This window comes from Hemicordylus capensis, chromosome 2 (assembly GCF_027244095.1).
Source record: "Hemicordylus capensis ecotype Gifberg chromosome 2, rHemCap1.1.pri, whole genome shotgun sequence".
Classification (NCBI taxonomy): domain Eukaryota; kingdom Metazoa; phylum Chordata; class Lepidosauria; order Squamata; family Cordylidae; genus Hemicordylus; species Hemicordylus capensis.
Window position 1 is genome coordinate 50,136,695 of NC_069658.1, and position 15,848 is coordinate 50,152,542.

Genomic DNA, 15,848 nt, shown 5'->3' on the forward strand with positions numbered 1-15,848 from the left:
TGCTCAGTATTGCCTACACAGAGTGGCAGCAGCTTCTCCAAGGTTTCAGGCAGGAGTCTCTCTCATAACTTGGAACCTTCTGCATGCAAGCATGCAGATGCTCTTCCCAGAGCATCTGGGAAGGCCCCATCCCCTAAGGGGAAAAATTTACAGTGCTGGCATTTGTCATCTCCCATTCAAATGCAAACCAAGGCAGAACCTGTTCAGCAAAGGGGGCAATTATGCTTGTGCTACCACAAGACCAGGGCTGACATCTAGAGTCATGTTTTGAATAGTACTCCTCAGGGAATAGTCTAAAAGATAGGACTTTCCTCAGTAAATTTACTAGCAGCAAGGTTTTAAGGATCTTATATATTCAACATTAAATAGCAAAAAAAGAGAGAGAGTATATTTTAAGGATTGTTATAAATAAGTATACCTTGAAATATGTATACCCTGAAATAGCCAACTATATGGATACTAAGTTCCGAGTAATAATCTAATAACTAAGTTCCGGGTAATAATCACCAGTGATTATTACTCAGAAGTACCCATATCTCTGGCTGTTCCAAGGTGCGTGTGTGTGCATGTGTACATATGAACATATGTAGTAATCCTGAAATATGCTGCATTTTGCTATTTAATATTTCATTATTCCCCCTATACTAGCAGCCTGATCCTTCCTGGGAAGGAAATGCTGTCGATTTCACAGGTTCTTGACTTCAGTTGGCACCTACCAGACTGTAGAGGGGGAAATGTGTTGCAGTGCGGAAATCGGCTGAATAATGCAGGCCCCACATGGGTTGAGGATCAGGCGGCCACAGCTAACGGGCATTATCCTGAGATTCAAGATGTTCACCTCGGAACTGAAACTAGTTCTTCTCCCCAGGGAGGAGCGGGACGATTTCTGTGCACAGGCAGGGCAGATGGAGAAGGGCCGCGAGAAAAGGCCCTGCTGGTGCTGAGTGCATGAAAAGCAAGAATTACAGCCACGAAGAGGCCTCTTAGCACCTTCTGCTCTGCAATAAAGACCCGGAGACCCCATCTGGGACCCCATCCTCCTCTCCAGGATACCGGAGCTGCCACCGCTGTCCTGGAGGGCAAAAAACCTGCAGAGCTGCTACAATCTTTCCCAGGCAAGAGGTAAATTTTGTGTACTTTCCTGGAGTTCGTAATGAGAAAACATTTCAGGGCCTTCTGGAGGCTGCCAGAAAGGGGATCTTAACCCAGCCGTTGACGTGAAAGCTTCCCCTTATTCTTTAACAACAGCTGTATGTGGTCGGCGGACGCAAATATCAGCGTCCTGGATTCAAAAGGAAATGTACTTATCCTTAACGCTTTTGAATTTTGAAAATGTTTTGAATTTTTTTCTCCCAATCATGAGAGTGGTGGGAAATGAGGGCAAAACCTTAAATTACTTTTATCTTGAATGTGGAGCCAAATGTTGGCCAGGTTTAGGTGCAATCCTAAGTACATTTACTTGTAGGACTTACTTGTGGGGCTTACTTCTGAGTAAACATCCTGAGGGGTGGGCCAGTCGAACAAGGCAGTTTCTTAGGGCAAGAGTTCCCAACCTTGGTCCCCAGATGATATTGTCGGACTTCAACACCTATCCACAAGGTCCATACGGGCTTGTGGCTGGGGATGATGGGATATGTAGTCCGACAACATCTGGGGACCCAAGGATGGGAACCCCTCTGTTGGTAGATGGGTTACCTTATTCATCAGGACAGAACCTTCAAAGGTCCCTATCCACACCCCTTGGATTAATCTTAGAAGCCAGCCTCTTTCGTGGGGATGTGCGATTTGGCTCTTCTGACTGGATATGTTGCGTAGTCCAAATACAGACTAAATATATGAACGAGAGGGGTTGCTTCTTGTTCACATATGTAATGCATCAGTGTTCCCCCACCCCGCCCCGCAAGGAACTCTCTATTAAGATATTAAAGAACCAAGTGGAAACTACTGGAGGTTTAACCTTATAAAAGCATAAATATTTAGGTATGTTGGCTTGCACTCAGCCATAGATTTACAGCTATGTAAACATATTCAGGGTTGCGCTGCAGCCATCTTTTTCCCTTAGACGTAAGTGGCATTGATTTCATGGAATTCACTTCCAAGTAAGCAGGATGGCAATTGCGATTCGATTTAAGTTGGACCAAGTTCAGTAGAATGAAAGCGGCTTATACCCAGTTTCTTCTGTTTAACCGGGTCTTGGGTCTGGCAAATGTACACAGGCCAGAGGTGTTGGGGGAAATCCAGCCTCTTAGCGCAGTCTTTAAAACTGAGGCTGAAACAGGAAGCTCTTCTCTCCAGTAGGCTGCTTCTGGGTTGCATTACTCAGTGAAAACAAAATCATACACCGTAGAAGCTGATTCTCAGTCTACATTTTTGTATTGATTCCAAGGGATGTATGCAATTCTCTCTCAGTCACTTTCCATCCTTTCCCCCACTCTCTCAGGTTAGCCATCATTAAATGCATGTGAACAAGATAGTTTGATTTGATTTAATGTTGGTACACCGCCTTTCCATTCACAATGCCATTAAAAACATAACATTCAAATATATTTTTTTAATTTCTGTCTCCTTTCATCTCTTTTTTAAATCTCCCCACCCTCCCCTTTTTTTGCTTGGGTAGGGGTGGTTATGGATGGTAGTTCTATATTGGGAAATGTTTGGACTGACATTTGACCTTATGTTCAATACTCATGCAACCTCTGAACATTGTATGCGGGTACAAATCTGTAGCAGGTACAGTTATTCACTTGTTGAATGCAGATACAGAATAGCAGTAGACTTGCTATCTGTGCCTTGCATTTGAGGAGGCTTGTATCCAGGTTCACTTTTTTTTAATGAATGCAGGTACAGTCATTCACACAAAAACATGTAGGTGTGCACAGACATCTAAACCCAGGTACAATGTAATGAAGTCATCCACACAATCAAAAACTGTGTTATACCCTACTTTGGGAACTGTTTGTGTGTAGAACCTTTGGTTGTGTGGAAGCAAGGTAAGAGGAAAACCAGGACAGTTTTCCTTTCTACCTTGCTTCCACACAATCACTTCTGCCCAGGTTTTCTTCTTGCCTTGCTTTTACACAACTGAAAATTGGGAGAACACACAGTTCCCAAAACTGGGTAGAACACAGTTTTTGATTGTGTGAATGACTTCAATGTCTGAATAGGTTTAGTGGGTTTCTAATTCAGGAAAATTAATGGGAGGAGGGCTGTGGGGATGACAACATTGTTAACACTGATTTTGTTAATGTTTTTTTGATCCTTTGAGTCACCTAGAATTTTGTTTTAAAGCCTCTAACAAACAAAAAGTCCTTTGGGTAACAAATACTTTCAAGCCAGGGTTAAATGATTCTTCATAGTCAGCCGTCCATTGGAGGGAGGCGAAGATGTTAATTAGTGATCTACAAGTCGCCATTGCAAATCCTCCCTACAGTAACTTCATGAGTGGGGGGCGGGTTGCTGCTTCATAGGATGGAAGACCTAAACATCTTCCCGCGGGAGGGGGAAATTCATGATTCGCTATCCAGAAAATGTGTTTAGGCTCAGATCATGCCAATTGGACCCAGCGACTTCAGCGGACCTGATTTGTGGATCGAGGCCTAATAGATAGTAAGCCAGACAACCCCACAGTAAGAGTTTGGGTGAAGTAAGGCTATTCAGTCCAAGTTAAGCATGTTTAAAACTGCTATCCTATGCACAGGGAGGGGTACACTTGTTTATTTATTAACATTTGTATACCGTCCCATCAAAAAGGCTCTGGGTGGTGCAAAACAAAAGTAAAAGTACGTAGGCTTGGACTGTAGCTCCCATTAATTTCAGTGGGCGAGAACAAAGCACACACCCAACATTAAGGACTTTCCCATGAGATCTGAAGCACTCCTTTCGCATAGTTACTCTGGAGTAATTTTAACTGACTTCAGTGAAGTTTTACGCCCAACCCAAGTAAATTGTTTTAGGCTAGCAACCTATGTAGAGTATTTCTATGTATATTGACACATTAGGAACTCCACTGTATTCAGCGGAGGTTGCTCCCAGATAAATGCGGTAAATGCTTTTATGCTGTTAACCGCCTACAGACTTAGTGGGCTGTATACAAATTTATTAAATAATTACATAAATGATCACAGGATAGCAGCCTAAAAATGCTCCAGCAAGGAAATGAGTAATAATTTATCAGCTGATGTTTGTTATCTTCCTCCCTTCTTAAGCAGTATTTCCCTGTCTCTTAAAATAAATATTCAGCTACTAATGACCACCAAGTTTTTAAAAATACCAGTTGCTGTGGGGGTAGGAATGGAACTGATTGGTGTAGCCACACAACCTAAGAGGTTACGTTTAAACTAAGCTGCTTTATAAAACTACTGAAATCACTGTTCCCCCCGCCCTTGTGTTATCAGGTTTAATATTTTCCAGTCTAGATTTCAAGGATCCTGACTTTTTCCAAGTCAGGCTCTGATACAATTATATTTAATTATATTGTTGTCACTTTCCGCCCAGACATTAGTATCAAGAACACCACTCCACGTTGAGAGTAAGCTTTAAGGTTTCTAGCCATAAAGTAAGCTGTTTTGTAAACTGTATGCATTGCATTAGATAAATATGTATATTTAGTGTCTTATAAATAATGCACACCTTAAAGGAAGCACTTGATGCAGATAGAATCAGTCAGAATAACAACTTAATTCGTTCTCCCCAGATTTGTAGGGGAAGCAATATGTAAGTAACATTCTTATTTGAAGTTCCCGTTGAAATCGGAAGAATGACTAATCCACAACTCAGTCAAACTTGAAGTGCCTGGCTTACATTCAAGTGCCTCGACTTTCCTGTCTCCTGGAACGGGTCTGTGTAAGTATATATCATCTCTAGATTAAGAAGTAATACCCATTGACATGGATGTGAGATTTGGCACCGGTTTCATTGATTTGTGGGCTCTACTGTTGTTAGTGGAAGCCCTTGAACTAATAGAAGCAGAGGTAGGATGCAGCCAGGAGAATAAAAATGACAAAAACAGAGAACAGACTCTTTCAAAGCGGAATAGAAGGAGCTGGATCTGTGTCGCTAGTTCATCCTGCGATGACTGTTGCAGTCCTTCCGGGCTGTGGAATGGGCCCAGAGGACAGTTCGCTCTTGACCTTTGGCAGTGGAGCCTTTCTCAACTCTACATAGATGGCGCTTTTTGATGCAAACCAAGCCCCGCCCCCATGCTTTCGCCAAGCGGGGCTTTTCCTTGCCACTGTGGCTGAGTGGTTGGCTAAAGGATCCTACTTCAAACACCAGATCGATGCTGTTCTACTCGCGAGTAATCCCAGTGGTGTCAACGGGCACGGAGGTGGTCCCTTGTCAGCGGGGGGCTAGGGGAGTCCAAAATGAGGGAAGGACAAGGTGAGTAGCTGCGCACGCGCCTTGAGAGCTTGGTCTAAAACTTTGGCAGCAGCTTAAGGGGAAACTACCTGGCAGGAAGGGGGCACACTCACTCACCTGGCAGTAATCCCTGAGCAGTCACTCTCCTCATTGAAAACAACGGGGCTTAGTCCGAGTTACCTTTGTTTTCTTCCGAATAAACAGACTAAAAACAGCTGCCATCCAGACTAAATTACTCACGAGTAGAAATTAAAGGGAAGTTGTTAGTCATGACTAGTGTATCCCATTAATTTCAACGGGACAGCTCATGAGTAATTTAATAATGCCAGGCATTGTCATCGTGACATCGAAACTAGGTGACGTTGTAATTTTCGTGTACATATTTTCAGGGACGTAGCTATAATTGAGAGGATGGGTTCAAAGAACCCGCCCCAAGCTCCAGAGACCACCGCTCCACCCCTTCCTATTTTCTTCATTATCTCTCTCACGCTGATGGGCCTCCAGGGGAGGGGTGAACACAGCCCCCCCTCTCCCCTCGCTACACCTCTGCGTATTCTAATTATAATGTATGCAGTTTCAGCTTTTTAAATACATATATTCAACCTGTCCGAAAATGGGAGGTATTTGGGGAGAATTCGATTAGCAGCCCAATCCTAGGAAAGCGTACTTGGAAGTAAATCCTAGTTTGTTCGTTGACATTTACATTGAAACAAACTCACTGGATGGAACTGGGTAAACACGCTCGGATCAGATTGTGCCATAGATAAAACCTGGGGGCAAACATCTAACGCAAACCCCACGTCGCGGTTCGTAGAACCAGGATGAACTTGGAGACAACTTCTGCCTCCAAGACTAAGACTGTACTGTTCGCCGAGGCCTGTAAATTATAAACGATATCATAGGACGTTTGGGAGAGCAACAGGGTAAGATTGTAAAGTCCTTTGCACAAGAAGTCCCTCCTACTCACGTTTACTCGGAAGTAAATATCCCACGACTTTCAAGGGGATTGACCATTTTAGTACAGAGACTGCAATCCTAAACTCTCTGTGAGACTTGCTCCCAAGTAAACATGTTTAGATTGGTCTGCTGGGCAAAGACCGTAGAATTCAATGGGATTTCCTTCTGAGTAAAGACGCATAGGACCGAATTGTCAATGTGCCTATAAAAATGGTGGTGGCGGTAACAGGGTATAAGTGACACGATCCTGCGAAAGTTCTCCTGAGAGATACCAACTAAAGTGAATGAGAACCACAGAAGAACAGCTTTTGCTCAGCTCCTGTCCCATTCATTTCAATGGGGATTCCCATGGTGGAGCACTCCTCTCCGGATGGTTTGTGGCCTCCAACATACAGATTCCCCGCCAATATCCTCACACAGCCTGGGCTGCTGTAAGGAAGGATTTCCTGGTGGTCTGGGGGAATTCGCCTGCAGCATAGTCCTACAGTACATGTGGTGCCTCTGTGAGAAGGGTGCATCGGTTTGCAGCAGGAATATCCGTCTCTCTGTCGCACTGGGGTCCCTTATTCTTTCTCTGTGCAAATGAAGAGACCGAAGTGCTTCCTGTCTTCTTCATCGGGTTGCTGTGAGGGAGAAAATGAACGGCCGAGTACAGTTAGGTTGTCTCAACCTCCGACCCTCATAAAAACGTCGCTGGCCCTTAAAACGTCTTAAAATAAATCTATACAAGTTTTTTTAAAAAAATAAAAAATATACACCTCTGTAATAACATAGGTAAGGTTGGATCAATCAATCATCAATCAAAATAAAAAATACACGCCTCTGTAATAATATAGGTAAGGTTGGATCAATCAATCATCTTTATTCGGTCCATTGACCAGCAATAAGGTTGGATCTGATAGGCCGCTCCAGCGCCAGGGTCTCTAACCATAATTTCATTGGACTAAATATTTATTTCTATCCGCCTTTCTTCCACTATGGAGTTTAGGGAGGTGCCCAGGAGGTCACCCATCCAAGCACCAGCCAGGCTAGCACCTGCTTAGCTTCAGCAAGGCACGTACCCTCATACCATGCCAATCCATATTTAGCTCAGTGGCAAATGTGCATAACTTTCCAGGCCCCGTGTTTTAACTACGGGTCGCTGCAAAGTAATCCGGTTTAAATCAAAGTTTGCTGGATTAAATGCCGTGTGGATTGGGGTGTTATAACAATCATTGATCTCATATACCTTTATAGCTGGTTTTGGAGAGCCAGAGTTTAACTCAGAGAGAGTTTTGAAGAGTTATCTTGAAGGGCTGTCTTGGCAGCCCAAGAGCTATCTTTGGACTGATCTGTAAATGCACACAGAGGCCGGCACTCCATCCCATACACATTTGCTTGGTCACGCCATAGGTTTTAACTCAGGCCCATCCTATGTCAGTGTAATCGGAACTAAGGCCCATTGTTCCGAGTGGGTCTTGTTCGCCCATAAGTGTGCTTAGGAGCGCAGCCTTAAGACCGATCCTCTGCAGAGTTAGGCGCGCCTGAAATACCCACTGATCTCAATGGGCCTCTTAAGCACGCCTAACTCGGGGCGCCCTACTGCTGGACTCGGGCTGGTGTCGCGTGAGTGGTTTCCTGGATCGCAGCCAAATTCTAACTTGGCATGTATCGGCTTTGCACCCCAGATAGATATTTGGAGAAAGCAGCGGGTTCTCATATTTTGGGACTTGGGGAGGGGAGGAGGAGGAATTCGCAGCCTATATAGCCTAAGGAGCTCACTCAAATCCCTCGCCAAGAGAAATCTGGATCTTTGGGTTGAAAAATCGGCTTCCTTCTACGGAAACTGTTGACAGGAACCCAGAGGATTAGTCGCATTCCACTCCGGATCATTTTTTTTTTCCTGGCAACGTTTGGAAACGATTGATCCTTCCCAAAGCCATAAACAATGTCCAGAGAAAATGTCCAGAGAAGACTGCGCTTTCCTTTCCTTGCCTTTTCGCCCTGCGAGTCCCCTTGGCTGCTTTTGCCAGAAAGTTGACGGGAGATTTTTTGACAGGAGTTTTTTGCTCCTTCATAAAATATTTCGGTTTAAATCATTCACTTTCGGTTTCCCTTGTTGCTCTTTCTTTTGCAGTCTCCGTCTGTTCTGGGGAGTGGCGGGGAGTGGGGGGCTTTGTGTCTAGCAGTCGTTGAGGCGGTGGCGGTGTAGAATTGAACTGCCAACGGGGAGGGAAATGAGATATTTGTGACTCGGGACAGGTTCCACGCTCCGTCCCACATGCTCTCTGCCGTTTTCCCAGCTGAAAATAGGTACCCTTTCCTGAGGTCTGTCTTGAGACAGAAGCTCTTCACTGTGGGGCGGAAACAAACCACAACAAGCCATTTGCTGACTCAAGAGGGCTTTGGAAACGTTTACTCTGGAGGATCGCCCTACAGGGGTTATCCAGCTCGGGTCCCCACTGCCCAGATGATGTTGGAGAACTACAACTCTTATCATCCCGAAGGTCATTGTGACGGGGGATGATAGGAGTTGTAGTCCAACAACATCTGCGGACCCAAGGTGGAGAACACCTTCACTAAAAAACACATATTAACCTTAGCTGCCACAAACCTGCATCTTTTTCAGTGTGCCAAGCAAAGTTAGTTCTCTGGGCGGCTAGTTGTAAGTAGCCCAGATAACAATTTGTTATGGGGCGGCAAACAAATAAAACCTATTATTAATATTAGTTCCCGGCTTAGAGGGGAAAAACATAGTTGTTATGCAGAAAAGGATATTAGCTCCAGCAACACTACGGACAAGGAAACAGACGCTTAGGTAGTTTAATAAGAACATATGTGGCGTCTTATCCTCAATAGAGAATGCATTGATTTGGAAAGAAATCGTAAGGTCGTAATAAATGTGGACTTAAACCGCGCCGAATTGAAAGGCATTTCTCACCAAGGACTAGCGGAGGAATCTAATTGATTTCACTGGTTTCTCTCAAGTAAAGCGTCACTGCTACAAGGTGGGTGGTGATGACAAGTCTAGATGGTTTTCAAAGGGGATGCGAGAAATTCAGGGAAGATAATTAAACAGAAGCTCCACCTTAAGAAATAGTTTGTCACGGAACACCAGTCGCTGGAGGAGCGCTTTTGCCAACGTGGGAGTTTCCTGGCTGACCGCTGTGGGAAGCAGGATGCTGGGTGTAATGGCCTTTGGCCTGATCTATCAGGGCTCTTCTTATGTTCTCATACCATACAGTCTGAGTAAATGCATATTTACTCAGAAGTAAATCCCATTGAATTGCATTGGGTTGCAGCTTTAGAATGGTATCCTCTGTCATACACCATTATTAGGGGCATATTTAGACAGAAATGTACAAGTGGAAATCTAAATCCCACCCTCACGAGCTTTGCTTGGAAGTAAACCTTGCTGATTCCAATGAGTCTAATTCCCACCTAATACACCAATCATACACACACACGGCACATTCATTCAATTGTATTATAAAATGCATGCTGCATACATTTCTGTGGAACTCAGTTCCAAATAAGTTTCTGGATGACCTGTGTTAAGAAATGCAAACCCTTATTTCTGTATTTCTATTCGCTAGGAAATAATTTCAGTTGAATTCAGTAAGACACACTGCATAAAGACGTTTAGACAGGACCAACGACTGAATCTGGGATTTTACCTTCCAATAAATACTACAAGATATACTTAAAGTAACTGCGGTTAGATTGGGCACCAGTTAGGAATATATCAACCTATTAAAAACGGTAGTTGTAGGGAAATAACCCAATGAGATTTATGAATAAAACCATACAGAATCACCACTGCGGCCTATTCTCCCTTTAAATTATTATTTATTATTAGTCTGAATAGATTTATATGCCGATTTTCAATTTTAAAAAAATTTCACAAATCGGCCTACATAGCAAAAGGCATGAGAAGCAGCATGAGGAAATGGTTCCCTGTCCCAAAGCAGCTCAGTCTCGAAAACACAATGAAGGGAGACCCCCAGCAACAGCCGCTGGCAGGGATGCTTTGCGGAGCTGAAGAGGAGCCTTCCCAAATATGAGAGAGCTCAGCTGCAACTTTAAAAAGCGCCTCTTCGCAGGGAAGAGTCCGACCAACCACCTCGTCGGCTTCACTGGACTGCTGATCTTGTCTTGCGGCCTTATGTTGACCAAAAGCGAGCAGCAGGCCGCGAGGAAGCGGGTGCCCGACGTTTCGAACGGCGCTCGTAGAAAAAGGAGGCGGAATAGGAGGAGGCGGGGTCCAGAAGAGCGCGACGCGCCGAGGGAGCAAGCAGAACGTTGCGTGCAAAGAGCTGGGAGGACATGGTTGTGCGTGCCACTCAGGGCAGGGGGCACCGCTCGGCACCAGCGCTGGGTTGCTGGCTGCTAACCTCTCGGTTCTGCCCTGCGTATGGCGTAGTCTCCCAGGGGGAAATGGGGGAGGAGGCGCGGGTGTGCAGGCGGAGGAGGGGGGCGGGGCGCTTGGCAAAGGCAAGGGGCCTCCCAACAGCTGTGCGGGGCTGTGTTGGCGGGGGTGGGCTTCTGCTGTTTCTAGCAGGCCGATGTCCCTGCCGCCCGCCTCTCTGCCTTTGTTTCGTGGCACTTGACACTGCCGGGATGGCACGTTGAGCCTGAACGGGGATTCCGGCTCTCTTGGCGGTGGACCATCAGCCTCGCTCTGTTTTTACACCTGCGCACGGGGCCTTCCTTAGCCCTGCTTGATGGCTGCTGTTTAGGCTCGGCCCCAGTTAAAGGTTCTTCCTTCCAGCGCTGTCCTCGCCACAGCCACAGGCCGCATTGCACCGCCAAGACCCTCTCTTTCTCTTCTCACAGGGCGCAGAAGCAGCAGCTCTGGGCGATAAGCGCCGAACCATTTAGAGGGGCATGGAAAACGCTCCCGTCTTGCGCTCTGTGCGGTTACAGAAGCGGCAGCAGCATGACTCAGCAAGATCCTGACTGGCACGCGGGGCCTACGTCACTGAATTCGACAGTCCGAAAACCATTCGAACATTCCGATAGTCTGGAGGATGCGGAGCGCTGTTTACACAGCGATATTATTTATTGATTTATTCATTCATTCGATTTCAATACGGCCTTCCAAAAATGGCTCAGGGTGGTTTACACAGCGAAATAAATAAATAAGATGGATCCCTGTCCCCAAAGGGCTCACAATCTCAAATAAAAGTGGATAGATAAACGTGGAGAGACAAAACACAAAAAAGTGGCACGGTGAATGTATGAGATGTAAGACCTTGTAGGGTTGTTGTTGTTGTTTTTTTTAAAACACCCTATAGGCTTGGACCATATAAACTGTTTATTTATTAAACTTGTATTGAATATTGAAGGTGTATTGAAGTTACTATAATGAGAGTGGGGCTGTTATTTAATTTATAGCAATAGCAATAGCACTTACATTTATATACCGCTCTATAGCCGGAGCTCTCTAAGCGGTTTACAATGATTTAGCATATTGCCCGCAACATTCTGGGTACTCATTTTACCGACCTCGGAAGGATGGAAGGCTGAGTCAACCTATTATGGACTATATAGAATGGGGAGGGGAAAATAACATCTCTATCTCTGTCTCTGTCTCTGTCTCTGTCTCTGTCTCTATATATGAGATCCCCCCTCCCCATTTTACTGCTTCAGTCCTGGCTAGGCCTGGTCTATATACCTTTAGTAGAATTAGGTGGCAAAGTCCCGAGGTGACAGGAGGAATTGTACCACTTCAGACTGTAGGTGGGAAATCACACTTTTGAATACTGCATGTAATATATATTGCATATAAGAAATCTCCCTGCAAATCGAAATTAGCACCGGAGAGAGTGGACTAAAATAGAACATTTTTCTGTGGAGCAGCTTTTTGTTTGATTGCATAGATCCTGTTTTGTTTTCCTATATGGGAGAACAGCCAAAAATGTGACTTACAGCCTTCGCAGTCCTACACTCGACCACCTCATGTTACATGCCTAGACCGACTTGACCAGGCCCTGAACAACAGCATCCTCACTGGAAAATAAACCCATTGGTTTCAGTGAGACTTACAGCAACCAAATGCGTTTAGGGTGAGTCTTAACTGAAAGAGAGATTGCTGTAACCAAGTCACAAAATAAGCAGCCCAGAGCACACAAAATCAACACGCGGTTGCCAAATAATTAACGTCCAAGTTGTGTTATTCGTTTCACAGCACCGTTAGTGTACCTGGTGCTTTGCAGAATAATATAAGCAAGCAGCAACAAAAGCCCCTGCTCCTGGGAGAGTATAGTAATTAGTTTTCCAAACTCAAGGGTGGCTGGCGGGGGGGGGAGATGGGAGAGTGAGCAAGCGCCCCCTCAGACATGCCCCCCATTTCTATATCAAAAAACGAACATGTTGGCGGCAGCTTGCTCCCACCCGTATATGCACTTTGCCCCTCACGTCGGTGCCCCTCCTCAGTTATTTTTGGTTTTTTTTGGTCCCTCACTGCCCAAACCAAGAAACACCTCCCACAGAAAGCAATCCGGCTTTTTAAAAACTGCAGCTTCTACAGTGCGCTTAATCCAGCCTATGAACTATGTTAATAAGATGCACATCTTTGACTGGATCATGCCCAGTTTTTCTTTTCTTTAAGAGACTAGATTAATCTCACGGGCAGTGGTGCGGTCTTCTCTGTTGATTTCAATGGGAACCGCTCCCAAGTAAATATAATATATCGCATGCGTCTTTGTTAGGCAGGCATGGGACATTTGCTGTAAGAGCACTAAGCCAGGCTCATAGCAACTGGGGCGGTGCATAGATGGTAAAAGGTAAAAGGTAGTATTGGAGAGGAGAGCTGGTCTTGTGGCAGCAAACATGACTTGTCCCGTTAGTTAAGCAGGGTCTGCCCTGGTTACATATGAACGGGAGACTAGAAGTGTGAGCACTGTAAGATATTCCCCTCAGGGATGGAGCCCTTGTGGGAAGGGCAGAAGGTTCCACGTTCCCTCCCTGGCAGCATCTCCAAGATAGGACTGAGAGAGATTCCTGCCTGCAACTTTGGCAAAGTCATTGCCAGTCTGTGAAGACAATACTGAGCTAGATAGACCAATGGTCTGACTCAGAATATGGCAGCTTCCTATGTTCCTATGTCAGACAGCTCCTAGCATCCTGATCCGCATAGGCGAAGTGCGACTGCTACATTAGCAACCGTCTGATGAGGCGTTTGACTATACATCTCGTTCCCTCCACTCCAATAAACGTGTTTAAGACGATCCGATAGACTCAGAGGTCAATTTTGAAACAAATTAGGTGCAAGATTTCCCCCCAGATCTTCTACAGAAGTGTGCCTTTAGGATCCCGGCAAATTATGTATAGATGCTAAAATTCTCTTATATTTAACAGGGCGGGGGGAGCACCAACCTTATCCAACCTGGCACAGCATTCCTCCAGCGGATGCTGGTGTTGTCTATATTATGGTGTCTATATTATTATTATTATTATTATTATTATTATTATTATTATTATTAATTTAATTATTCTATTTCATTATGACTGTGAGTCGTTTGGGGACAGGGAATCCTATGATGTAATTTTCTGTGTAAACCGCTTTATATACCGCTATTGGAAAGCGATTTATAGCTATTAGATTGGTCGCTGGTATTAGATCTTTGTCCCTTCCAAGAAGAAGAAAAAAAGGGAGTGGGAAGCAATCCGAACTGGATCTCCTCCTCCTTAAGGCAATACGGACCCATCCGGAATGCGGAGGGAGTCTGAGACCAGAGCTCCATAAGGGTGGCCTCTTTGAAGTCGCCTTTGGTCCCAAAGAAAGCCGGGGGCCGCTTTTCACCGCCAGATCCCCCTATTCTTCTCCCGCCCGGGCCACACCGTGAATCCCTCTCCCACCATGTCAGGCTCCACGACCTTTTTTTACAGAGACTGAACAGCTCCCAAATGCGGACTGGCAGGCCTGAGCATCTCCCTAACTTCACTCTTGTCTGCCTGCCATCTATCAATCCATCTTTCTAATTAGACTAATTAGGAGATCTGTGGATGGTTGCGGGCCCCACAGATTTAGTGCTTAGGGTTTGTGAAAAGACCCCCTGAATACCCGCCATGGGAGGGCGGCTTTTCAGTGGGGCGGCAACAGTTGCCACTATTTATCCCTTCCCACTGAAAAGAGCTCGATTAAAACGTTTGGGAACTCTCGCCACCCCCGATCCCGCCCTAATTAGGGGGCCCGGAGATCACTGGAAGGGGGGAGGAGGACCTCCCCTCCCCGCCTCCTGGCGCTGCCTTCTTGCCTTTGCTGGACAGATCTGAAGGCAGGAAGAGAATACCGGCCTTCCACGCCAGAGAGAACAAGGCACCGCACCAGCCCTGGGCTTTTGATCTCGGCATCCCACACAGGCAGTTCATGGGAGCTCCTCGCCTCTCTGCCTCCTCCGAGAGCATTTCTGAGACAGGCCCACCAGGGTTTAGCCCCTGAACCGGCTCTGGGACGTGCAGAGTATGACAGAGCCTCTGAGCATGTGCAAAGAGCATCTCCCGCGTCACAGCCCAGTCCCAGATACATATGTGTAGCCAGCAGGGCATTCCACATCTCAGAGAGTGTTGACGGTCAGACGGACACCTCCCTGTTTAGAAACTCATCACTACCTTGGGCGGGGACAGGTGTCCAGCCGAGACGACAAAGGGACTGTTAAACGTTGGAGGAGATCTCAGGAGGAGATCTCAGGATTGCTGGTTTATTATAAGGAGAAACTCGGTTTTTCTCCCAAGGCAGGCACTTAAAAACGCTTGTAAATCCAACCCAACATCACGATCTCTAGACCAGAGTCCTTGGATTTAAGCCATTGTTTCGCCGACGCTGATGTCAATATTTGCCTCTCCAAGTATTATGGGTTGCATGGAAAGCCACATTGATCCATTTCACTAGGATCAAACCCCTAATCCAGAACGCATTACCTTTCCTGTGCAGGAAGGAGTAACTAATCTGTAGTTAGTCTTGCATGTAACTAAACAGTAGAATGAGGTACCAAATGAGAGAAAGTCAAATCACGTAACGGTGTTGAACGGTTTTGGGGACAAGGTTCTGCAGGCGATAACATCGGCTAGCATTTATTTTCGCAGTGGATTCCGATGCTTCTTTGGTTTGTTCCGCAAAGTGCATCCAAGTTTCCTTTTTACTGTCTTTGGTCTCCTCAGGCTTCCACTCGGTGCAAAGATGGGTTGCGCGGAAGGAGATGTGTATAAAACCTGCGTTCGCAAAAAGAGAAAAGCGGCTCAACTTGGAAGAGGAAAGTTTGGACGCACCTGATGCCGCCGAATTCCCCTCTAATCTCCAGCTTAGTTTTGCCTGGTCTGTTTCTAGAGATGGGACTTTTCCATCTGTACAGCGCAGGGTTCCGCCAGGGTAAGATTTCCTATGGTTCTGCTATAATCCCTCTTAATGGAAAAGAGCCAGATGTACAAAGAAATATCATCAGGTCAATGTTCTTAATCTCGTTAGGTTAAAAAAAGGGAACCTAAGCAAAAGATGTTATTAACTAAATGTCAGCCCATGCTGTTTGCAAAACTCCTTGAACCATAAGCTT

General features: G+C 45.6%; 1 long non-coding RNA gene across 2 annotated transcripts; it reads left to right on the forward strand.

Annotated features, from left to right (window-relative positions):
• The first annotated feature begins 734 nt into the window (after window positions 1–734).
• On the forward strand, window positions 735–15,586 carry LOC128346508 (uncharacterized). 2 transcript variants are annotated; one of them, XR_008316997.1, is made up of 3 exons: window positions 735–1,122; window positions 4,694–4,842; window positions 15,460–15,586. It is a non-coding gene; the product is annotated as an uncharacterized LOC128346508 (long non-coding RNA). The 2 variants fall into 2 exon arrangements; XR_008316998.1 differs by lacking the exon at window positions 15,460–15,586 and adding an exon at window positions 11,131–11,554.
• The last annotated feature ends 262 nt before the right edge of the window (window positions 15,587–15,848 follow it).